At 41.5% G+C, this 25,541-nt stretch overlaps 1 long non-coding RNA gene across 2 annotated transcripts; it reads right to left on the reverse strand.

Moving 5' to 3' along the window:
- On the reverse strand, positions 1-25,518 carry LOC122203452. 2 transcript variants are annotated; one of them, XR_006195188.1, is made up of 3 exons: positions 17,404-17,500; positions 16,499-16,632; positions 1-1,197 (listed from the first exon to the last, which is right to left on the reverse strand). It is a non-coding gene; the product is annotated as an uncharacterized LOC122203452 (long non-coding RNA). The 2 variants fall into 2 exon arrangements; XR_006195187.1 differs by lacking the exon at positions 17,404-17,500 and adding an exon at positions 25,418-25,518 and having other exon boundaries at positions 2-1,197.
- Between the last annotated feature and the right edge of the window lie 23 nt (positions 25,519-25,541).

A 25,541-nucleotide genomic window follows, 5' to 3' on the forward strand; every position in this document is an offset into this window, starting at 1 on the left:
TATAGACCAAAGGTTTATTCTTCTCAAAACAGAACTATACAACTGAACAGATACTGGTAAGAAAGTGAGGAAGATTACATAATAAAGAATATCAAAAGAGCTCCTTTTGAAAAACAACAGACTATAATCATAGAAGCATACATGCCCACAGCCAGCTACTCATATGCACTCTACTTTAGAGACAGCTGGCTCCATCACATAGGAAAAATGTGTGCTGAAATCAATTAATTTTGTTTCCTTTGCTTTTATAGCACATTAGGTTTTCCTTCCAAGATTTAGTGAGTAATGAAACATATTAACTGTAGCAGGCTGAGTTTCAATTAAAGACAGAAGGCAAGGGTCATTTACCTACAACTAAATGCTTCTTCAATAATAACAGGCTCATGAGCAAAAGGAACTTGCTGCAAAGAGAATATGACAAATTGTTACTACAACCATCATTTTCAGACACAAATGGCTCTAGACCAGAAGACCATACTAGCTCAAAACATGATATGGAACCCACTGCTAACACCAAGGAATATTCCTTGCACGTTGGGTAACTCCCTGTCAAAATCGGCAACCATGATGATACGGAAAAAAATACCCTAGCTTCTTGAAGGTTATCCTCTCTCTTGACAGGATGACTCGGCATATTTTCATTTTACAAAATACTGGAATGTTGTCGCAGATTAATTGAACTCTTAAAATAACATCATAGTCTACATTTTAAAAGCAACATCACCAACAAAATAGTGCAGCGCTGTTCGGGGCTTGAGGATGACAATTCTTTTCAGAAGAGAGGGTCTCACAGGGAAAAGAACACAGATGGTATCTTGTAGCTCCCTCACAGAGGGTCACTTTACATTTCTTACTCTCTTTTAAATGCTATTGACAGAACGCCCTCTCAGTCTTTCCTTCCTCTTCGTTTCTCATATTTCTTGGCCATCCTTTTGATTTCAATCACTTGGCCGCTTCTAATTCTCCCTTTCCTTGAACCTTAGTCTTCTCTTTTCTGCCTTACCTGATACACAAAGAGTAAGACTGCTCCTCATATGACAGCCCCACATTTCTCCACTGTTAGCACAAAGAAAGAATTCTCTCTCAGACAGGGTCTGGTTACCCTGCAATTTTCTGTGTCCTTCTTTTCTCAAAGATACAAGTCAGTCAGTCTCTGTGTATGTCTTCTGTCTCGGTCTCTCTCTCCAGGCATCCAATCTGTGATAAAAGAGCGAGACTATGTTTGGTTAATGTTCTGACAAGTGAAAGTAGGACTTAATCATAAGCAAATTTTAAATAGCTCTTTCAAACATTTCCTTACAGTGGTACTGATGTGGTTTGAAGTGTTGGGGTTTGGAGCTGGGGGCCAAGAAAGAATTCTTGAGATATCTTCAGTGCAAAAGGTGATTTTATTAAAGCACGGGGGCAGGACCTGTGGGCAGAAAGAGCTGCACTGGGGTTGTGAAGAGTGACTCTTCAGGTTGGGAGGGGGTTAAGGATAGCATAAGTCTCTAAGGTACTTTGGAAACAAGGTTTCCTTCCAGGACCTTGAAGGGCTAGCTGCTGTTAGGAAAAGGTCATTTATTTCTGTTCAGTAAAAGCTCAGTCATGAGACCCTTCAGATGTGTATCAGTGGGCCATATGCTTGGAGTATCAGTGCCATCATATATCTTGGGGGTAGAGATAAAGGAAGTTTCCAAAGGAATTTTTATATGTTAAAGTACGTACAGGATCCTGGGGAGTTGGGATAACATTAAGGTAAGATTCCCTTTTTGCCTTCAGCAAAGTGTCATCACGGAGGCAGCTGAGCTCCTAGAGAAATATCACTGCCTGTTTCAAGGACTTGTCAATGGGCTGTAGGCAGTAAGGGAATTTAATTTTTCATTTGCCTTTGTTTCCCACATCAGTAACCAGACATAGCTTCTAACACAGAATTGGAATTAAATTCAAGTCAACACTTACTTAGTGTCTACCACTTGCCACACCTCATGCTGGGCATAGAGATCTAAGTAAGGCTTAGGGTCCGCCATCAAGGAGAAAACTTATAAAGAAAAATTATAAAGAAAAGCAAAGAATAACAGTCAACTACTTGATGGAAAGCCTAACAAATATCACCTAAGTATCACCAATTGGAAAGAAGTTCTTAGTAGAGTGAGGTTCTGTTTTATTTTATGAATATAATTTATTGTCAAATTGGCTTACATACAACACCCAGTGCTCATCCCAACAAGTGCCCTCCTCAATGCCCATCACCCATTTTTCCTCTCCCCCATCACCCCATCCACCCTTAGTTTGTTCTCTGTATTTAATAGTCTCTCGTGGTTTGCCTCCCTCCCTCTGTGTATCTATTTTCTTTCCCCTTCCCTTCCCCCATGGTCTTCTGTCCACTTTCTCAAGATCCACATATGAGTGAAAACATATGATATCTGTCCTTCTGTTTTCTTTATTTAAAAAAAATATATTTATTTATTTTGAGAGACAGAGCATGCGCATGGGCGGGCACACACATGTGTGTGGAGGTGAGGGACAGAGACAGAGGGAGGGAGAGAATCCCCAGAAGGCTCTGTGCTAACAACTAGCTCAATATGAGATCATGAGATCATGTCCTGAGCTGAAATCAAGAGCCAGACACTTAACTGACTGAGTCACCCAAGCACCCCTCTGTTTCTTTATTTTTAATATGGGTAAATGATATAACAAAACTTGCTTTTGCAGGATGATTATTATAGGAGTCAAACTAGACTATGACTGAATGTATCTTGCAACTCTGCAATTCAATTTCATTTCCATTTGATCATCACTGATTCAGCATCCACTTTGGTCCAGGTCCTGTGGAAATAAAAAGGAAATCTATAACCCCTAAAATGAAAGCACCCAGCATCTGAGGGAGTAGAGGGATACATCAAAAATATAATAAAGGGGGTGCCTGGCTAGCTCAGTCAGTAGAGCATGCTACTCTTGATCTCAGGGTTGTGAGTTCAAGCCCCATGGTGGGCGTGAAGCCCACTTAAAGAAAAAAAAAATCTGAACATCTAAGGGTGCCTAGATGGCTCAGTTGGTACAGCATGCAATTCTTGATCTTGGAGCTGTGAGTTTGAACCCTACATTGGATGTAGAGATTACTTGAAAATAAAAACATTTTTAATAAAAATAAAAACTTATTAAATATATAATACAGTATAATTATGTGCTGTAATAGAGATACAGAAAATGTACCAGATCTTAGAAGACAGATGAAATTCTCCAGGTGGCAGTCTGGTGAGTAGGGAAAGACAGAAGAGGATATCAAAGGATGTTATAGAAGGGGGAGTATATAATAACAAGTAGCTCTCATTAAGGCCCTTCTATGTAGTGGTCACTATATTAAGGCCCTTCACAGTCAGTATTCTCAATAAATAAAGACTAGGGCTGCTTTGGTGGCTCAGTCAGTCAAGCATCTGACTTCAGCTCAGGTCATGATCTCATGGTCCATGGGTTAGAGAGCCTGCTTCAGATTCTGTGTCTCCTTCTCTCTCTGCCCCTCCCCCACTCATTCTCTCTCTCTCTCTCTCTCTCTCTCTCTCTCTCTCTCTCTCTCTCTTTCTCTCCCCCCTTCCCCCCCTCCCCCCCAAAAAATAAACATTTAAAAAATTAATAAATAAAGACTAGCTAGAGGGCTCCCCTTCTTGAAAACATCATACCCTGTTACCTTACACAGTTTGGTTTTAGTGGCTGTCAAGTCTATTGGCCTTGAGAGACTAACAGCTGATTGCCCAGGAGGGAAGGGGGCAAGCACTGAAACAGAAGCGCAAAGTGATGGATTCTCACCCTGTTGTTCCTATGTCGCTCTAGGGATATCCTTTAGCTTGCTAGTCCTCAGTTTCCTCATCAGCAAAATGGATTTATTACCAGCTGACCTTGTGAGGTTGTTGGGATAATGGATGTGGAAAAGGTTTTCAAGTCTATCTTAGTGCTCTGTAGGGAAAGGCCCAGGCTGGAAACTCACTTGCCTACAGGGGCCTGGAAGGTAACCTAATTGAGTGAAGCAGGCCTGTGGGAATTCTGCCAATTGTTGTATCAGTTAGCTATTGCTATGTAACAAATCATCCTACAACTTAGTGGCTTAAGCCAACAATAGTATATTACTTTTCACTATTTTATGGCTTTGCTCTGTAGTTTTTCTGCTTCTATTTTGCCTGGGCTCACTCATATGGTATATTCATTTGTAAGGCTGGCTGGGGGCTGGGTTGATTTGGAGAGCAAAGCAGCTACTCCTTGTTGATTAAAGTTGAATGCACATACAAAATTGGGCCCCTTGCTGCCAACCTATTGTTCTTAAAATTTTTAAATATTTGTGTGTGTGTGTGTATGTGTGTGTGTGTGTGTGTGTGTGTGTGTAAATCCCTGATTTTTAAGTATGAACTATTTTCATTAACAGAAAACATTGTGTGACCCTACAAAACCCATCTATGGACTGGATTTAGGGTTTGGGCCACCAATTGGTAACCTCCATGTTAAGTAGTATTTTTAGCCAGCCTTTACTTTTGTGTGCAATCTCTTAGGTTTTCCTCAGGCACAAGCGGCCATATTAGGCCCACTTGGGCTCCCTCTCCTCGTCCTTTTGGCCAATGGTTCTCAAGATGTGGTCCACAGATCAAGAGAGTCAGCATCACCAGCATCATTAGACATGCAGATTCTTGGAGCGCTTGGGTAGCTCAGTTGGTTAAGTGTTCGTCTTCGGCTCAGTTCATGACCTCACGGTTTGTGGGTTCAAGCCCTGTGTCGGGCTCTGCACTCACAACTTGGAGCCTGGAACCTACTTCAGATTCTGTGTCTCCCTGGGGAGCCTGCGTGGCTCAGTCGGTTGAGCGTCTGACTTCGGCTCAGGTCATGATCTCGCGGTCTGTGAGTTCGAGCCCCGCGTCGGGCTCTGTGCTGACAGCTCAGAGCCTGGAGCCTGCTTTGGATTCTGTGTCTCCTTCTCTCTCTGCCTCTCCCCTGCTTTCACTGTCACTCTCTCTCAAAAATAAATAAACATTAAAAAAAAAAAAAAGAAACGTTGTTAACAGCAAAAGCTTACTTACATAAACAAATTTAAAAAAAAAAAAAAAAAGATTCTGTGTCTCCCTCTCTCTGCCCCTCCCTTGCTCACTCACTCTCTCTCTCAAAAATAAGTAAATATTAAAAAAAAATTTTTTTTAAGAAATGAAAATTCTTGCCCCCACCACACCTATTGATTCAGACACTCTAGGAGTAGGGACTCTAGGTGAATCTCATGCTTGCCAGAGAGAACCACTGCTCTCCATACCTGAGAGGAAAACGGGTGGGAGGGATATTCAAACTGACTTTCAGAACTAGAGAAATTCTGTTCCTTGAGCACCACCAGGTAAGCCACAGGCTCCCATTTTTAATAAGATGAGATCACCACAAGCCAGACTGTATGGCACATACCAAAAGGGCCATGGACTCAGTACCTTCTGATCAAGACTTCACACTAGTTCTCAGTCCTTGCTATGCACTGGAATCAAATGGAGAACTTTACAAAATACTGATGCCTGGGTTTCCCCCGCCCTGAGAATCTGATGTACATGGTCTAAGGCTGCAGCCTGGCCCTCAAGAATCTTAACTGCTCTGCAAGTGACTCTAATTTTCAATCATGAGAATTAACTTGGATCTTGAAACAAGAGAAAAAAGAAATCGGTAACTGTAGATGTCTCTGGCGGAAAGCACTAAGGAATTAGAAGACTGAAAAAGAGTCTCACTTTTTTAATCTATTCTTATAATGGGAACTTCCTCTAGGTTTTTCTTCCTTGAATTTCTAGTGGATTAGCATTCTAGCCACTTCCCACAGAGCACAGTGCTTAGCAATGAATGCAAGTCAATGCTGTGCACGACTTGTCTTTGGGAAATTTATTTTCTTAAAGGAAAATGTTAGAAAGAAAGGGAAGAAAGGAGGGGGAGAGAGAAAGAGAGAGAGATGGGTAGAATGTGAACAAACAGGAAAAGGAAGAGCCATAGATAAGCAAAAGAAACAGTTTGGACAAAGTTTGGAGGTGAATTCTGCAAAGAGCGTGTAGAAATAATGAGACCAGCCTACCTAGAGCAGAGGTACGTGCTGGGAAAGAGATAAATAGGTATTACAGGAGTCTGATCTTAAACTGCCTTGGAGAAAAAGATGGGAGTGTATTAGGGTTCTCCAGAGAATTAGAACAAATAGTGTGTGTGTGTGTGTGTGTGTGTGTGTGTGTGTGTGTGTGTGTGGAGATATACAGAATTGGCTCATGTGATTTGGAAGCTGAGAATTCCCAAGATCTGCAGGATAAGTTAGAACCTGGAAACCCAGGAGAATTGACAGTGTAGTTCCTGTCTGAAGGCTGGCAGGCTTCAGACCCAAGAAAAACTAATATTCCAGTTTGAGTCTGAAGAGGGGAAAAAGTTGTCCCAGTTTGAAGGCAGTTCAGGCAGGAGAAATTCTCTCTTACTCATAGAAGGATGTGAATTTTTGGTCTATTTAGACCTTCAACTGATTGAATGATGCCCATCCGCATTAAGGAGGGCAATCTGCTTTACTCAATCTATGGACTTGAATGTTAAACTCATCTAAAAACACCCTCACAGGGGTGCCTGGGTGGCTCAGTCCATTAAGCATCCGACTCTTGATTTCAGCTCAAGTCATGATCTCACGGTTCGTGAGTTTGAGCCCTGCATGGAGCTCTGTGCTGACAGTGCAGAGCCTGCTTGGGACTCTCTCTCTCTCCCTCTCTCTCTGCCCCTCCCCTCCTTGCTCTCTCAAAATAAATAAATAAACTTAAAAAAAAATAGGGGTGCCTGGGTGGCTCAGTCGGATAAGTGCCCAACTTTGGCTCAGGTCATGATCTCATGGCTCGTGAGTTCGAACCCTGAGTCAGGCTCTGTGCTGACAGCTCAGAGCCTGGAGCCTGCTTCACATTCTGTGTCTCCCTCTCTCTCTGCCCCCCGCCCCCCCCCCCGCCCCCCCCCGCTTGCACTCTGACTCTGTCTCTCTCTCAAGAATAAACATTTAAAAAAATGAAAATAAAAAAATAAAAATAAAAACAACCTCAAAGAAACATAGTTAATGGATGGTGTACCAAATATCTGGGCATCTTGTGAAATTTAATAAAGGGAAATCTCACTAGAATGGAATAGAAGGCCAGCAGGGGGAGCTCTCATGCCCTACCACTCCTCATCAGTTGCAGATACCAACAGGGAAAGGGACCTTGCAGATGGACACTACTTTACCATCCCAGAAGGGGGGAAAAAAGGGTTTCCTCCTCCTGCTGCCCCCCCACAACAGCCCAGCCAATGAGAGACAGTCATAACTCAGAGCTCCCAACTTCCCGGATTTCCTGAACAAAAGAGGCTTTCTCTCCTTTGTTCAGCAGAACAAAGCCTATGACGTTGCTGTAGTTTGCTTGTCCCTGATTGCAATTCTCTATTTATTTGTTGGTAAAATAATTGGCCGTTTGATTTTTAGGGTTAACAATTCCATGGCCCAGTCAAATTAACACATAAAATTAACCATCACAGGGAGTATGGATTTGAATCTGTGGACCAATGTTTCCAAAGTGTGGTGCATGAAGACCTAGACCAATGAAATACTCTGCCAAAAAAGGTTCTGTGAAAATATCAATCTCAGAAAACACTGTATACTAACACATATTGACATATGAAAGCTATGAGTTATCCTGCAGGAAAGAAATGGTTCATAACTTTGTCAACCTAGCATTTCCCTGACATTTGATCACAGAATCTGTTTTTTACTTAAAGCCTATTAATTTCTGATGGAATGAAATCTTCACAGAACAACTGGAAAAGCCAGTCCAAGCCATAAGAAGATAATATAGATTTGGAACCTGAAAAGGGACATGAAAACCGGATTTTAGTAAGATAAATTTGGCTATAGTATGCAGGGATATAAAAGGAAAGTGAGCCTGAAAGCAGAGAGAAGCTACTTCAGCAAGGAAGCTACTTTAGCATTCAAGATCTGAGGATAGATAGAGGCTTGCACTTGGGAAAGGGGGAGGGGGAGGAGGAAGGAAATTTATGGAAAAGTGTCAGCATATATGAATTATAAGAGTATTAGAAAACTCCAGTTTGGAGCTTAGTAAGTGAAAGAATAAAGAGCCACTGATGGAGAAAGCCAGAAGGAAAGACTGGTTCATGGGCACAAATGTGGTGTGTTCTGTTTTCAATATGTTAGGTTTAGCGTCATGGTAGACAGAGGTCTGTGGGAAATATCTAGCAGTTTTTGGAATGATGAGACTTGTGTGAGAGATATAAAAATTATAAATCAACTTGGAAAAAATTATAAATCAATTTGGAAATCATAAACACAGAGCTAGAACCTAAGCCACAAGAGTGGCTCTTACTCACTTCCCCATTTCCCTCAGCCAGGCCAACCCATTCTCTTTGTAAAGGGCTTCGTTTTGAACAGTATGCTTCCTAAACCAGTTTCAGGTCCTCCTAATAATAGCCTCACAAAGGAGCATTGAATTATATTCATTTCTGAGAACAGCTCTGGGCTCTACGGTGGTAACCAAGCACCATCAGCAGGTAGTTTAAGGAAATAAGCCCAGAGGAAGCTCTTTAGATGTGTAAGGAGGATTAGCTTTGGAAATTCACATTTAAGTAGCACAAGTCAACTGTGAACAGAAACATTCTGTCCTCCTTGCTACATGTCAATAGTACCCTCTACTACAAGGCCTCACTATTAAGAAATCCCAAAGCTCAATCCCAGGCACCAGTAGATTTTTTAAATTTTTTTAATGTTTATTTACTTTTGAGAGAGAGAGAGAAAGAAAGAAAGAGAGAGGGTGGGGGAAGGGCAAAGAGAGAAGGAATTACAGAATCTGAAGCAGGCTCCAGGCTCCGAGCTGTCAGCACACAGCCTGATATGGGGCTCGGATTTACAAACAACGAGATTATGACCTGACCCGAAGTCAGATGCTTAACCAACTGAGCCACCCAGGCACCCCAGGACACCAGTAGATTTTAAACAAATTTCATAAACTAAAACCACGCTTGTAATCTTCTGGTTGCTTGTACTCATGAAAATACATTTAAACATTATCAACCAATTCAGTAAGTGCTTACAACATGCCTACTGTGCACTTGGCCCTGAAATGACCCCATGGCCTTTACCCTTTTCCTTCACACTGGACTTCTGGAGTCCCATAGTTTCATATGTGAATCCCAACTGTAACCTCTACTGGTTATATGATTCTGAGCAAGTTACTTAAATGCCCAGGGCCTTGATTTTCTCATCTACAAAAAAATGGGATAAAAATAACTCATTCATTTATTTATGTGTTCATGTGTACATTCGTTCATCCAATAAATGCTTTTGAGTTCCTACCTTAGCTTTGACTATACTAAATGCTGGGACTGGCACAGTGGTAAAAGAAATAGGTGTAGGAGAGGAAAATATTTTTCTTGACTCTTTTATGTTACCTGGCTGGGTCTGAAAATTAAACTGACAAAAATGTATTAATGGGGAAAAAAAGGCATACAAATTTATGTAATATAAGTTTTACATGACACAGGAGCCTCCATAAGGAAATGCAGATGCAGTGGAACAGAACTGAGTGTTTACGTTAGGTCTGATGAAGAGTGGACAAAGGTGGAAGAATATGATATATTCAAGAGTGTGAGAAGAAAGGGAGACGATTCATTTAAGTTCCAAATAAAAGCTGTGTTGTCTAATTAACAATAGGTTTACAACCTATTGGAAAATGTATGAAACCCCCCCACCCCCCCAAATGGATTCCCAAAGCCTTAGACGCTTCACTTCACTGGCTTTACAATGAGCATGCACCCAAGAACTTTAGTCTCTATGCAACCTCAAGGAATGTACATTTGTTCCAATCAGACTACTTTTTTACCTTACATGGGCATAGGTGACTTCCAGGTAAGACTGTAACCTCTGTAAGTATCAGCCAGTGAGGAACCAGGGGAGTGACTTGCGTGCTAGCAGATAAATTGTCTAATGTAAGTGACCCAAGTGTGCCTGTCCATCACACACTGCTCTTGCAAAAATGTTCTTGCAAGAATGTTGATTAAAGCCTGGCTTCACCGTGCTCGGAGTCTCTGTGTCACTCCTTTGATTGCGTCAGTGGGCTTATTTCTCACAAGAAACTTAGAAATGCTTGCTGGTTAGCATTCTTCTCAGGCCCCTTTTGTCTTTAGAGATAAGGATGCTCCTTTCCTCCCAGAATAGGGAGGGTACCTCTCACACAAAGATTTTATGACTTATTTTAGAGAAGAAGGGTAGGCAGAAGGTCAGCGTGACCTTCCTCCTTCTGCTGTGTTCTGAAACTCCTTCATTTTAAAATATTCAATATGCCAGGGATGCCTGGCTGGCTCAGTGGGAGGAGCATGTGACTCTTGATCTCAGGGTCATGGGTTTGAACCCCACATTGGGTATAGCAATTACTAAAAAATAAATTTAAAGACACACATTTAAAAAAATAATTTAGGGGCACTTGGGTGGCTCAGTCAGTTGAGCATCCGACTCTTCAGGTCATGATCTCACAGTTTGTGGGATTGAGCCCATGTCGGGCTCTGCACTGATAGAATGGGACCTGCTTGGGATTCTCTATCCCCTCCCTCTCTGCCTCTCTCTCTCTTGCATGCACTTTCTCTGTCTTTCTCTCTCTCTCTTTCTCTGCCTCTCAAAATAAATAAATACACCTTAAAAAAATAATAATTTAACAAATAAAATACTGAATATACCAAAATGCCATATTTGGGGTGGCATGTCACAGGCATGGTCCCTGCAGCACTGGAGCCCAAACCTTACTGATTTTGAGGATAATCAAATGAAATCATATGTGGAAATTACAAGATACAGTGGTTCATACATAAAGGTAACTCAATAAATGCTAGTTTCCTTCTCAAGGGTACCAGGATACATCATCCCAAAATACACCTCTTTGGCATAAGGATTATTTTGAACTAAAGGCACTTGAGAACCAGCAGTGGCAGGAAAGGCTCTTTACCTCCAACTGCTTAAAAATAGAGTATAAATTTCCCCTTTTGTAACGGAAATTTACGTTTAGAAAGGAAACTTCCATTTGTAAAGTTATCTCTGTGCCAGGAAGAAAGACAACTTTTATCACCTGAGAGACTTTTATCTACATAACAAGACAACCCATCTTTATCTTATGCTTCCTCCCCTTGCTTTCCCAGAACTTGCCTCCCCACCCAGAAGCCCCCAAACCTCTTTTTGTTTGTCTAACCTAAGACGGTATATATAAGCCTCTATTATGTGGCTGCCTCCTTGAATCTCTGTTCTTTGTGAAACTCCCTTGTGTAACTGTGTAATTAAAACTGGTTTTTTGGGGACACCTGGGTGGCTCAGTCAGTTAAGCGTCTGACTTCGGCCCAGGTCATGATCTCACAGTTCGTGGGTTTGAGCCCCTCTTTGGGCTCTGTGCTGACAGCTTAGAGCCTGGAGCCTGCTTCGGATTCTGTGTCTCCCTCTCTCTCTGCCCCTCCCCAGCTCATGCTCTCACACTCTGTCTCTGTCAAAAATAAGTAAACTTAATTAAAAAAAAAAAAAAAAAAAAAAAACTGGTTTTTTGTTGTTGTTAATCTGTCTATGATCAGTTTGATTCCTGGGCCCGAACAGTGACCCTAGGGGAGAAAAAAGGGTTTTTCTCCCCTACACATCGTTCCTATGTGGATGGATATACATGGAATACAAACTTAAGTGCCTATGGTGGCCAATATAAATGTGTGCAGCAGTGGAGACTATGGAAATCTAAAGCTCTCCTGTCCCCACTAAAGGGCAGTGTTCCACTCTGCATTAACCAATGATTTTCAGGAGGGGATACAGGTCCAACATTCTAGATCTTCCTGTTAAAGAGGAATGGGAAACCTGGCTATGAAATATGCCTATTTTTAAATGTTGGCAACTGACTCCAAATCCTGGGTGGACCAAATAAAATATATCTGACCCAGGGGCTGCCCACATTTGCAACTTCCATTACAGCCTAACTCTGAGAAGGCAGAGCCCTCAGATAATTCTGAGTTCCAAGTACTCTCTGAGCATATTGTACAGGAAGACTAAGGGATCCTCCAGTCAAATCTTCACTCCAGCTTGGTCCCTATCAATCAGCACAACTCTCTTCACACTCCAGTGAAACAGGAACCTGGTGTGACAGGATCATTATCACCAGAGGAAAGGACAATCTCACCATGGGTCATCAGCTTGTATTACATAAATGAATTTAAGGGCTTGAAATGAGGAAACAATGAAAATGCACGCAATAGGGCAGTGAGGCACACGCAGTTCAGGAACCAAATTGTGCTGATCGGACTTAAAGGGCCAATCACAAATATGCCAGGAACATTTGGTCAGCACTTTCAGGTGACATTTTCCCAGTGTGATATTGCTTTCATGCTTCCTTCATCTCTGACTCATTCTCTCTGGTTCAATCTATTTTGTTTATAGATTTAATATCTGGCACTATTCCTCTAAAGAGCTCACGATTTCCCTCTGCCTTCTCTTCCCCCTCCTACTTCAGAGCAGGGCAGATGGAAAACCAAATAAGAAATGACAGACGTAAAAAGATATGGATATTTATATTGCTTTGGTTTGGGGGACCAAATGAAGCTAGCCCAACAGACACAAGTTTGAAGCTGCTTCATCCCTTCCAGAAGAGTCTAAGTGTTGAGTCCCAACATACACCTTGCTCTAGAAAACCCAAATATTAGAATTCTGTGCTAAAGACCAATACTCCCCCAGCCGGCAGTTAAAGTGTTTCTTTAATTCTGCCACTTACGGGTATCTGAGCATTCCATGAATCAGCAATGACCCTGATAGACCTCAGTCATCTAGAAGTCCATCACATGCTTTGGGCAGACCAACATCTAATAATCTTCTCACCTATTGGGAAGGTCTGGGGACAATGAAACTGGTACCCAGCCACATTCCTTGATGTGCCTGGGACATAAGAGGCTTATGTAAGAGACACTGAACACAGCCCACAATGTGATGGACAGGGAGTTCCTTAAAAAGGGATGGAATGTTAGAAACAACAATAGTGCCACTAAGAATAAATCACCATGAATGAAGGAGTCTGGCATAGTGAACGTCTTAGCTCAGGTTGCCATAACAAAATACCACGACTAAAATAAATACCTTTTTAAAAAAATGTTTATTTCTTTATTTTGAGAGAGAAAGAGAAAGAATGTGAGTGGGGTAGTGGCAGAAACAGAAGGAGAGAGAGATTCCCAAGCAGGCTCCACACTATCAGCACAGAGCCCAACATGGGGCTGTATCTCACAAACCCTGAGATCATTACCTGAGCCGAAATCAAGAGTAGGGTGCTTAACTGACTAAGCCACCCAGGTGCTCCTAAAATAAGTATCTTGATTATATTTTGTGAGAATGGAAATGACTTTCGTGGGAATCTGAGCTTGGTGGTGCCCTATGTCTATGGTTACAAATAGCCTTTGAATCGCCAAATGGGAACCCTTCAGCACTTATGTTACCTGAACTCTGGCATCTGATATTGCTGACAACTCCTCCCTAAACTTGAAATTCTCTCCTCCCTAAACTTCCTTTTCCCTCCGAACCCCTCTGGCTACTGTGGGTATTCCATGGCCAAGCCTGGTGCAGGTGAGGAGGCACTGAGAAGAAAAGAACATACAAGGACATGCCTATGGCACAGCAAGGAATTGCCTGACATGGAAGTACCTAGACCCTTGAGGGTTGGCAGGCCCTTTCCCCAGCCTACAGAGCAAGGAGTGGCAGATCAGACTTGAGAGGGGCCGTGCTGACCCCTAAATTCTGGTCACAACTCCATGAAAGCAGAAGAAACCCCAGAGTCTCCTCACTCACTTTCAGTCTCATTTCCTTTGCCTGTTGCAATGCTTGCTTGCAGACTTGGTAGTAAACTGAAATGAAAGCAACCCTGAACTTGTGTAACTGGTCATTCTTGCCTAGTTTTGAATCTGGATTAGCCTATTATGGGTTGGCCTACCTCACCACTCCTCAGTCTTCTCAGTGAATTCCTCTCCTTCATCCTGCCCCGAACTGTGGAGGTTCCACAGGGATCCCTGCTCAGCCCTTTTCTCACTCTCCAGGCAAGCTTAACAACCACCCAGTATTAACAATCACATGTATACTGATGATCTCTAATTCTGCATCAACTGATCAGACGTGAGCTTCTGACTCAGGTACCAGAGTTTAGTACACATTTCACAAACCCCTCAAATTCTGCAAGTCCAAAATTGAATTTATTCTCTCCCTCCACTATCTAGTCCTCCTCTTACACTCTCTTTCTTTGTCTGTCAACTAGATCCTCATTAACTTAGCTGAACAAGCCAGGAAACTAAATCAGAGTTGGTTCTGAGTTTCTTTAGATGCATGTGTAAAGGTACTAAAGGCGATGGATGAATCATGTTGGCTCTTTTAAAAGATCAATTTGGGGGCACCTGGGAGGCTCAGTCTTGGTTAAGCATCTGACTCTTGATCTTGGCTCAGGTCATCATCTCATGGTTTGTGAGATTCAGCCCTGCGTTGGGCTCTGCACTGACAATGTGGAGCCTGAACCCTGTAATAACCTCTCATCCAGTCATCCCCATTCATGTTCTTCTAACCAGTGCTGCCAAAAACATCTATTCTTTCAGGCATATTTAAATACCTTTATACCTTTTCTTCTTATTACAGAAGTACTACAGGTTTACTGTAGACATTTGAGAAAAGTCAGTAATAATACAAAAAGATCATCACTATTAACATTGTATTATATACACTTCCAGCCATTTTCTATGAATAGACCTACATCTTTAGGAGAAAAGGATTATATCATACACAGTTATATGCCCTACTTTTAAAAATTAGCGTTGTGAACAATTTCCTAATATAAAAGATAGTTTAAAATATACCATAGTAATTACCCTCATACATCCCTCTTTGCTCATATTCATAATTATTTCTTTAGGAGTGGAATTGCTGGGTGAATAGGTAATGCATACTTTTAAGACTTTGAACCTATTGCCAAATACTCCCTGGAAAAGTTTTATGCATTTATTATATTTCTGCCAGTAGAGTGATCATCTTAATGTAGAAATCAGATTCTTACTCAAAGATGTGGAAGAACTTCTAGGCTCAAGTGCACTATACGAGGGAAGGCCCAGAAATAAGGCTGTCACAGGCATTTAAGCCAGCATGTTTCCAAGACTCCGTGGCCCCCATGGAGTCTTTCTGATGAACCATGAAAGGAGATCAAAGTATACAAGTTCTTTCCACAGCTCTTAGAGTAAATGCCATGCAAGGCCAGGGACTTTCATTTTTACATATGACTAAGTACCTAATAGCTTCCTTTGTTAATTATTAAAAGTGATTAAATTTTTATATTCACCAAAAGAAAAAAAACCTGCAAAAAACCATGTGGTACTGCCAATTGTTGAAAACTTTTGCTGCCACAGAAAAGCTGGCAATGATATAAATTTCCTGCTGTACATGTAACAACCTAGATTGCTGGGGATGCTTGTTGTTGGTGAGGAGGGCTTCTTAGTTTCTTGAGTTTCCAATACAGCCCTTCTTGTTTTGTTTATGATGCTTATTTATTTATTTTGAGAGAGAGAGAGAGAAAGAGAGAGCATGAGGAGGGGAGAAGCAGAGAGAGAGAAGGAGACAGAGGTTCCAAAGTGGGCTCCGCACTGACAGCAGAGAGCCCAATGAGGGGCTCAAACCCACGAACCCTGAAATCACAACCTGAGGCGAAGTCAGATGCCCAACCAACTGAGCCACCCAGGCGCCCCATAAATACAGCCCTTCTTGTATGTGTTATTTCACATTTCAAATGTTGTTTTTCTGTTTTTGATCGTTTTGTTCATGCATACACATTATGATGCTGCTGTTTTGGGTTGCCATTTTGCTCCTCTCTAATTCTTTATCATCAAATTCGTTTCCCACCAGAAGTGGAATGGATGGGTTAGGTGTATTGTGGGGTCTTGTGTGCCAATTAAGTTAGCATGTTTGAGAACTGATGGTCTGAATGCCTCAAAATCTCTCTACCCTAACTCTAGATTGGCTTACTAGGCTGGTTCACTAGTAAAGAGGCCTGGTAAGTTATTGTCTATATAATGATCAAATGTTTGAAGGAAGGAAAGAAAAACAGAGTAGTTGAAGGTAGTTTTGAGAGGTGACAGGAGGCTCGCAGACTCATCCATTCTCCTCCCAACTCTCAGTTTTCAAACATTAGCAGGGCTAAGAAGTCTGAGCTGCCTATTAGCATAGTTGAAACATAAACAAGGCTGTGTTAAGAACAGCATCAATACTGTTTTGTACTTGGCCCAAGCTACCCAGCCCACTGGACTGCACATCTGTGAAACTCCTGATTTGAATCTAAAAGACCAGCAGGAAAGATGAGAGAGCTCTTCCTACAAGAGTGACCATCCGAGGTAATGGAGACATCTGCATAATCAGTTCTGGTTACAGGCCCAAAGCTTTTTATTTTCCCATCTAGCCCTGGGAAGTCAGGGTTTTAATATGTATGGGATTTACCTTGACAAACAGCCTTTGAGAAGATATGGGAAATCTGATTTCCGCCAGTCCAGCTTGCACTTCAACAGGGATTCCGTAATGTTACGAGCCTGAGAAAGAATCGATACACTATGTGCTGGTTCATTTCCATTCCCCTGTGGGGAAAAAGGGAAAGAAAAAAAATAGCAAAACCAGTTCTATTTGATTCTCCTCACATTTCTATTGCCAAGAGCAGCACAGTTACTCACCATCAGGCACCAGAAACACCCACACGCTCAGAGACATGTACAGTCAGGTATTTGTTAGCCTACTACTTAATAAGCTTGCTCTTTTCCATAAGCTAGGCCCCTGGTTAAAATATTAACACCAAAATTAGGCTCACCTCAATAGCAGAATCTTATGTGTAATCCTAGGTCAGCTATGAATCACAAATTTTTCTATTTCACCCAAGACAAATTTCCAAAACCTTTTCTTGCACATCCTCTGAGTTAAGACATAACATCTATGAGGGTCTCAGGCCACAAGTAAGGGTTGCACAGAAGATGCAGTGACGGAAAAAGAAAGAAAAGAAAGGGACAAAGTAGAAAGAAAAGAGACGAAGACTAAAAGTAATAAAACATTTTTTAGTTTACTTTTAAGTTTATTTAAGTTTTAAGGGAGACAGAACACGAGTTTGGGGGGGGGGAGGCAGAACAAGAAAGAGAGAAAGAGAGAGAGACAGAGAGAGAGAGAGAGAGAGAAAAAGGGATCCCAAGCAGGCTCCACACTGCTAGCATGGAGCCCAACATGGGGCTCGAGCCTACAAACCATGAGATCATGACCTGGGTGGAAGTCAGATGCTTAACCAACTGAGCCAAAAGGCGCCCCAAAGTAATAAAACATTCTTAAAAATGAATGTGAATGATCACATTTATAACAGTACTGACCTGTCAAAGTTGAATTTATTGAGCATCATCGACTCTATGCCAGACACTGTTCTCAATGCTTTCACGTGAATTATTTAATTCATTCAAAACATAGTCATTGCACACCTTCTGTGTGCCAGGCATTGTTCTAAGTAAAGAATATTCTGTAGAGAGAAAAAGGATAAAAATCTCCTCCATATCAGAGCCTACATTTTGGTAGAGAATGTCTCATTTAATTGTCACAATAAGGAAAAGAGACAAGAAAGGGATGTTAAGAAGGCAAAGGACATGTACAGACAGAAAAAGAGGACTTTAGAGAAGGAGATATAAAGGAGATGAAAGTTAAAGAATCATTGTCAGGGCTCTGAGATGCCGGATTAAAGGGATAAGTCTCTGTTCATGCTGTTCATGCCTCAAATCCTCCAACACAAAAGCTTTGGGAGGTTCCACCATAACCAATTTAGTGAATAGTCTGGATTGTAAATGTGTGAAAAAATATGCTTCTATATTATCTCAAATGTATATAGCAATTTGAAATGCTAACAGTCTTTCTGAGTAGATATCTAGCAATATTGTTTTAATAAAAAGATAAGACATATTTGTAATAAGCAGTGTTCATCTGCACATATACCTCTCATTTCTCCCAGCCTATAACAGAGAAAGGGGAGAAAAGTCAGTGATCTAAAAAAAAGATGGATCAGATATTTGTTTGAATCCCTCATCAGCACCAATTATAATACTAATAGATGTTATTTATTGAGGACTTTCTATTTGCTGCTGTGAGAAGTAAGAGAGAAGATTCATTTTCAGAAGTACCAAATAAAAGCTGTGCTGTCTAATTAACAATAGGTTTACAACCTATTGGAAACTGTACCAGCCACCCAGCCCCACCCCTGCCCCCACCCTTAGTGGGGGAGTCCCAAACCCTTAGACACTTCACTTCCTCGTTCTTCCCCTCTCTATTTCACGGGCTTATTTTTACGGGCTCTGCAATGAGCATGTGCCAAAGAACTGAAGTCTCTGCATCACTTCAAGGAATGTACATTTGTTCCAATCAGACTACTTTTTGCCTTATATGAGCATAGGCAACATGGGGGTAAGGCTGTAACCTCTGTAGTATCAGCTAATGAGGAATCAGGGGAGGGACTTGCGTGCTAGGAGATAAATTGTCTGCTGTAACTGCCCTGAGTATGCTTGTCCATTAGACACCCACTCTTATAAGAATGTTGATTAAAGCCTCACTTCACTGTGCTCTGAATCTCCAAGTCCCTCCTTTGATTGGGTCAGTGGGCTTATTTCTCACAGCTGCATAACAAACTATCCCAAAACTTGGTAGTTTAACAACGATTTATTTCTCATAATTCTGTGGGTTGGCAGGACAGTTCTGATCTCATGTGGTACACTCATGTGGCCACATCCACAAGGTGAGCTCAGGTAGGATCTTGGCTCCCTAGTGCCTCTTTCTCCATGTGGTTTTTACCATACAAGAATCTAGGCTGGGCTTCCTTATCTAGTGGCACAGATGGTCCAAGGAAGCAAGACTTAAGTTTTAAGACTTAGGCTTGGAGCTAGCCAACAATACACCTGACACATTCCACTGGTCAAAGCAAGCCAAAAGCTCAGCCCAGATTCTAGGAGAAGGGAAACAGACTCCACCCCTTGCTGAGAGTAGTAGTACTTACAATCATGAGAATCATTGGCAATTGTCTTTGTAGGCAAGCTATCTTACCTGCCATATGACAGAAACTGTGTATTATCTCAACAAATCTTTGAAGCAACGTATTGGCCTCCTTTATATCCCTATTTTACAAGTAAGGAAACTTAATTCCTTAAAGGTTAAATACCTCCTGCAAGTAGGTGCCAGACCTACTAGGGACCTAGTAGATCTAGGTCCAAATCTTAACCACCTTCAGAGTTCTAATTCACAACCATCCCTCAATACAACAGTCAAAAGAGTTAGAGGAGTGAAATCCCAGGTTCCCTCTCCCTCAGGGAAGCAGAAAAGCATAGTAGTTAAGAGCTCCGACTCTGGGGTCAAACTGCTTTGGTTCAAATTTTGGCTCTAAACCTCATTAGTTCTGTGACTTTGGGTTAGTGATTTAGCCTCAAATTAATTCATCATCTGTAGAACAGGGCTGATTAACAACATCTACTCCATAGGAATATTAGGAGATAGGGTCAATTTAATTACATTTTGTTCCCTGACTGCCCTGTTCTTCAGAACTGTTGCTGACTAGTGATCCTGAGTCTATGTGACTTGATCGTCATCATCCCTGCTGACCTTGCTTCTGATTCTGCTTTCCTCTGGACCCATGCTGCTATTGCAGTGACCACTACTGAGCGTCCTGCCTTACTGTGGTCCCTCTCTGTTCATTTGTTGCACCTTCTGCTTCCTTTTGGAACTGCCACTTCATGCTAGAGATTTGGTCGCTGTCCATCTTGACCTACAGCAGTTTGCCTTTGTCAGTGCTCTGTTAATTCTTCTGATTACACAAAAGACGAGCAGCTCTCACAGGCTAATCCCATTAATACCTTGTTTTGCCTTTGACCATTTACAAAAGGTTGTCTAACATCTGTCTCTAACAAAAGAGGAGGAAATGGAAGTTTCTCTGGTTTGGGACTGCACTAATTCAGCTGCCTGTGGTTTGAAAGAATCGTAGTATTTCAGAATGAGTAACCACTAGGTGGCAGCAGTGTTTTGCTTCCCAGCTCATACCATCTTTCTGCCTCCCCAACCCTTACAATCTCAGTTACAGCCAAGATGCAGTTCCTTTCAAAGTGAATGACTTGCTTTTAAATCAATTTATCCATATGAAGTTCAAGGTGAACAATAAATTTCATGTACATTCTCTTGAAAATTCACTGTGATGTCACTAATTCCATCGGAGAGTTCTCACAGGAATTATATTACTAAGGCAGTTTTATAGCCTTTGGTTCGAAAGGGCATGAGAAAAGTAAATAAACCTCAGCATGTTTAGGGCATGGCCAAGTTGGTTGTTTCCCCCTCTGGTTGTTAACACCCAACAGGCCAAAGGTCTGTTGGGTTAAGAGTTCATGGACTCCTAGGCTATCATTTTGTTAATGGGATTATAGACACATGACTCATTTTCCCAATGAGGTCCCAAAAGGTTTTCTCGGGGAAGATGGCATTTCAGTAGTTTATTGAGCGAGAAGCAGGTGTAGGGACCTGCATCTTTCAATTATATCCCCACAGGGATCCAATGGAATTGGATCCAATGGAATTGGAATTCCAAATGGAAGGTACAAAGAAGGAAGAATAGGTAGAGGAAAGGCCAGGAGTGCTGACAAAACCCTTGTCATACAGTATGAGGGATCAAGAGATGCTGTCTATAGTTGACAGAACAAAAAGATGTTTAATATATCACTTAAATTTACTTTGTAAATTTAACATCCGGGAACAAACTATATCAGATTGTAACTTTATCTATTTAAAATAATCTTTGGGGCGCCTGGATGGCTCAGTTGGTTAAGCATCCAACTTCAGCTCAGGTCATGATTTTGCTGTTCGTGGGTTTGAGACCTGTCTCGGGCTCTATACTGACAGCTCAGAGCCTGGAGCCTGCCTTGGATCCTGTGTCTCCTTCTCTCTCTGCTCCTCCCCCACTTGTACTCTGTCTCTCAAAAATAAATAAATGTTTAAAAAATTTTTAAATAATCTCTACATTTGGGGTGCTTGAGTGGCTCAGTCAGTTAAGCATCTGACTCTTGATTTTGGCTCAGGTCACAATCTTATGGTTTGTGAAATCAAGTCCCAGATAGGGCTCTCTCTCTCCCTCTCTCCCTGCCCTTCCCCTGCTTGTGCACTCTCTCTCTCTCAAAATAAATACATATTTTTAAAAATAAAATAAAATAAATAAAATAAAAATAAAAATCTCTACACTCAACATGGGGTTTGAACTCATGACACCAAGATCAAGCATCACATACTCTTCTGACTGAGCTAGACAGGCACCCCATATATGGGTTGTATCATTTTTTTTACGTTTATTTAATTTTGAGAGACAGAGTGAGTCGGGGAGAGGTCGAGATAGAGAAAGGGAGAGAGAGAATGCTAAGCAGGCTCTGCGCTGTCAACGCAGAGTCAGACATGGGGCTGAAACTCAAACTGTGAGATCATGACCTGAGTGAAATCAGAGTCATATGCTTAACCAACTGAGCCACCCAAGCACCCCTGGGTTGTAACTTTAATGGGAAGAGAAAGAAAGGCAAAATAGGATGGTGGGGATATTAATAGGCTACCTCAAGTATTGTAACAGAGTCTGTAGACAATGCCCCAAACTGAAAACATAAGAAACAGCACTATAAGCAGGTTATTTAGAGACATGGAGGAAGTCACCATGTGAACTGAAGGAAGAAATAGTTAATAGTTCTTGCTTCTGTAAAAGCGCAAAGGAAGGGGCTAGGCTGGGCTGGGGAGTAGCTGTACTATTTGACTTTCTAACTGTGACTCTGTCTTAGCCTTAAAAATAGGCAAGAATAGACAGCTATTAGGGTGAAACACATATCAGAGTTCATGGGAACAACTATTGCCGAATTCTTAATTTGTGTCACTATATCTGAATGGGAATTACCAAATTTAATCATGTGCTTAATAACATAGAGGTCACTTCAGTTTAACATAACACTACGGCCAGTTAGAAAGAAATTAGAGGCTTCTATTCCCACTCATATATGCCACTTATCCAAACTGGCATCTTGGAGCAAGGATCCACTTTAGTCAATACTTTTACAGTAGATATCAGGGTTTTTCTGATATAAGCTAAAATTCTTTGCAATAAATCAGAATCAGAACTTTAAAGAGCAAAGTTGTCCATGTTTACTTCCTTCACAGCGTTTCAGCAGTTCTTCAGCAGGCATCCCCCAAAAGTAGGGCACTTTAGACCAGCAAATTGACCAGGTCTGACGCTTACCTTTTACCTTCTTTTCAAAACCACATCCAATCCACCAGCAATGATAGGTCATCCTTTAAAATACAACAGAATTTGACAATTCTCACCACAGCCACTAATACTCTAATTTGAGCCATTACTATTATTTTCCATTTGGACCACTGAAATAGTCTGGTAACTGTTTCCATCCTTGCCCATGCAGCAGCCAGAGTGATCCTTTTTGAATGCTTGATAATTCGTAAAACAGTGGCCTATATGATGTATCCACCCCACCTAATCCTATATTTCTGTCCCTTTCATCCACTCCTCCCCAGCCGCACTGATCTCCTGGATCTTCCCAGACCCTTTTGAACATCCTCTTGACCTCTGCTTGAAATGCTCTTCTCCCAGATATTCAAGTAGCTTGCTCTCTCATTTCCTTCAGGCTCTACTTCGTTACCTTATCAAAGAAGCTTTTCCTAACCACCTGATATATAAAGTAAGCATTCCCCTCCATCTCTCCAGCACTCTCCATTCCCCAAACTTGCTTAATTTTTCTCCATTATTCTCATCATGTCAGGAATGTTATGCGTTTCCTGTATTGTCTGTATTTTCCATTAGAATATAAGCTCTAGAAGAATTTTTCACTGCTGTATCCCTAGTGCCTAAAAGAATTCCGGACACGTAATAGCTGCTCAATAAATGCTGTCACTTAAATGACACCTAACATGATTCCACAGGCAAATAATATGCCTTAGAGCAATGCTTCCCTAAGTGTGAAATCTGTTTATAAATGATTTTACATAGTATAAAGGTATGCATTAAATAACACTGTATCAGGTAAAATAATCTTTTCAATATTTTAATGCTTCTCATGTCAAGAAAGCCTCATTTAGTGCTAGTTTATCTCTGATACTTGATAATTTATCCTTTTAGAGAATAGAGAACGGCCTCATATTTAGAGTCTATTCAGAGCCTTTTGCAGCGAACAGTATCTGGCCAGAATTTTAATAACCTTGTTTTCATTGTACTATTTTTAGGGGCATTGTCTACTTCAATTAGGAGACTGGTAACATGTTAATCTCATTTAAATCCTGCAATAACTCTTAAGAAAGAAGTATCATTTTGCATTAGAGGAAACTCCAGATGAGTTTCCCATGACACCAAAGTTTCCTTTGAGATAAAATTCACATAACATAAAATTCACTATTTTAAATATTTTAAACTGTACAGTTTCTTAGTATATTCACAATGCTGTACAACCATCATTACTATCCAATTTCAGAACATTCTCATCACCCCACCCCCACCCCCAGAAAAACCTCATACCCTTTAGCTACCACCCCCAATATCCTCACTCTTTCCAGCCCTAAACTACCACTCATCTTTCTGTGTCTATATATTTGCTTAGTCTGGACATTTCATACTAAGAGAATCTTAGTCTTTTCACACTTAGCATAATGTCAAGGTTTATCCATTTTGTAGCATGAATCAGTACAGTACTTCATTTCTCTTTATGACTGAATAATATTTTACTGTATGGATATTTAAACCACGTTTCTTTACCTGTTCATCAGCTGATGGACAAACATTTGACTTGTTTCCACTTTGGGGCTACTACAAACAATGCTTTAGCCACATAATGTACTAGTTTTTGTTTGAACATCTGTTTTTCAGTTTTCTTGGGTATACATCTAGGAGTATAATTGCTGAGTCATGTGGTAATTCTGTTTAACTTTTTTTTAAGTTTATTTATTTATTGGGCACGGGGTGCGAGGAGCATGGAAGGAGCAGGAGTGAGGGAGAGAGAGAATCCCAAGCAGGCTCTGCACTGTCAGTGCAGAGCTTGACACGGGGCTTGAACCCAAAAAGTGTGACCTGAGCTGAAAACCAAGAGTCAGATGCTTAACCAACTGGGCCACAGAGGCACCCCAATTCTGTTTAATTAAAAAAAAAAAATTTTTTTTTTTACATTTACTTATTTTTGATAGACAGAGACAGAGCACAAGCGGGGGAGGGGCAGAGAGAGAAGGAGACACAGAATCCAATGCAGGCTCCAGGCTCCGAGGTGTCAGCACAGCGCCCAATGCGGGGCTAGAACTCACAAACCGCGAGATCATGACCTGAGCCGAAGTCAGACGCTTAACCAAGCCACCCAGGTGCCCCAATTCTGCTTAATTTTTTGAGGAAAAGCTAAACTGTTTTACAAAGTGGCTGTATCATCTTGCGCTGCCACCAGCAACACATGCTCCATTGTTCTACATACTTACTGGAACTTGCAACTGTCCATTGTTTAAAAAATTTAGCCACTAAAATAGGTATTTCACTTTGGCTTTAATTTGCATTTTCTTCATGATGTTGAGCATCATTTCATGTGACTATTGGCCATATGTGTATTTATTTGGAGAAATATTGAAGCCTTTGTCCATTTTTATTTTTTCTAATTTTTTTTAAACTTTTATTCATTTTTGAGAGACAGAGAGAGACAGAGTATGAGCAGGGAGGGGGCAGAGAGAGAGGGAGACACAGAATCTGAAGCAGGCTCCAGGCTCTCAGCACAGAGCCCCACACGGAGCTCGAACTCACAAACTGAAAGATCATGACCTGAGCGGAAGTCGGATGCTCAACCGACTGAGCCACCCAGGGGCCCCTGGCCTTTGCCCATTTTTAAATTGGGTTATTTTTGTTTAGTTGCACACGTTTCCTTCTAAAATAAGTTAAAAATATATATCTAAAGAAAAATATTAAGTAAACAAAAGTGCAATTAGACAAAAGTAGTGAAGGCAATATATAACGCAGGGACTAGTTTGAACAACACTGACTCAGATCTGATGAGGAAGAATTCTGGAGTGACACCATCAGGTTCAAAACCCAGTTCTGCTTCTAACGTGCTGTGCCTGGAACTTTCAGCAAGGTATGTAACCTCTTTCAGACTCTGATTTTCTGATTTTAAACCTGGGATTTTCCGTGCCACTTCAAAAAGCTGTTGGAACAATGAAATGACGAGGTGAAGCCCTACGCAGTGTTTGGCATGGCTAAGCACGCTATAAATGTTAGCTACTATGATGACAGGCCACGAAGTCTGGGGCTCTCCAAGTTCGGTTTGTAGAGGATTCTGCCCCCAACTGCAACAGCTACTAACCCACCTGCCAGGCGTCAGCGCGCACAGACCTTCAGGCGCGTGTTGCTCTCTCCACGACTGTCACCAGGGCCCGTCCCTAGCTCAGAGCTTCTGGGAGGGCGCCCCCTGACTTCCGTTTCCGGGGGAGT

The sequence above is a fragment of the Panthera leo genome, chromosome A2, assembly GCF_018350215.1.
Source record: "Panthera leo isolate Ple1 chromosome A2, P.leo_Ple1_pat1.1, whole genome shotgun sequence".
In the NCBI taxonomy this organism is placed as follows: Eukaryota; Metazoa; Chordata; class Mammalia; order Carnivora; family Felidae; genus Panthera; species Panthera leo.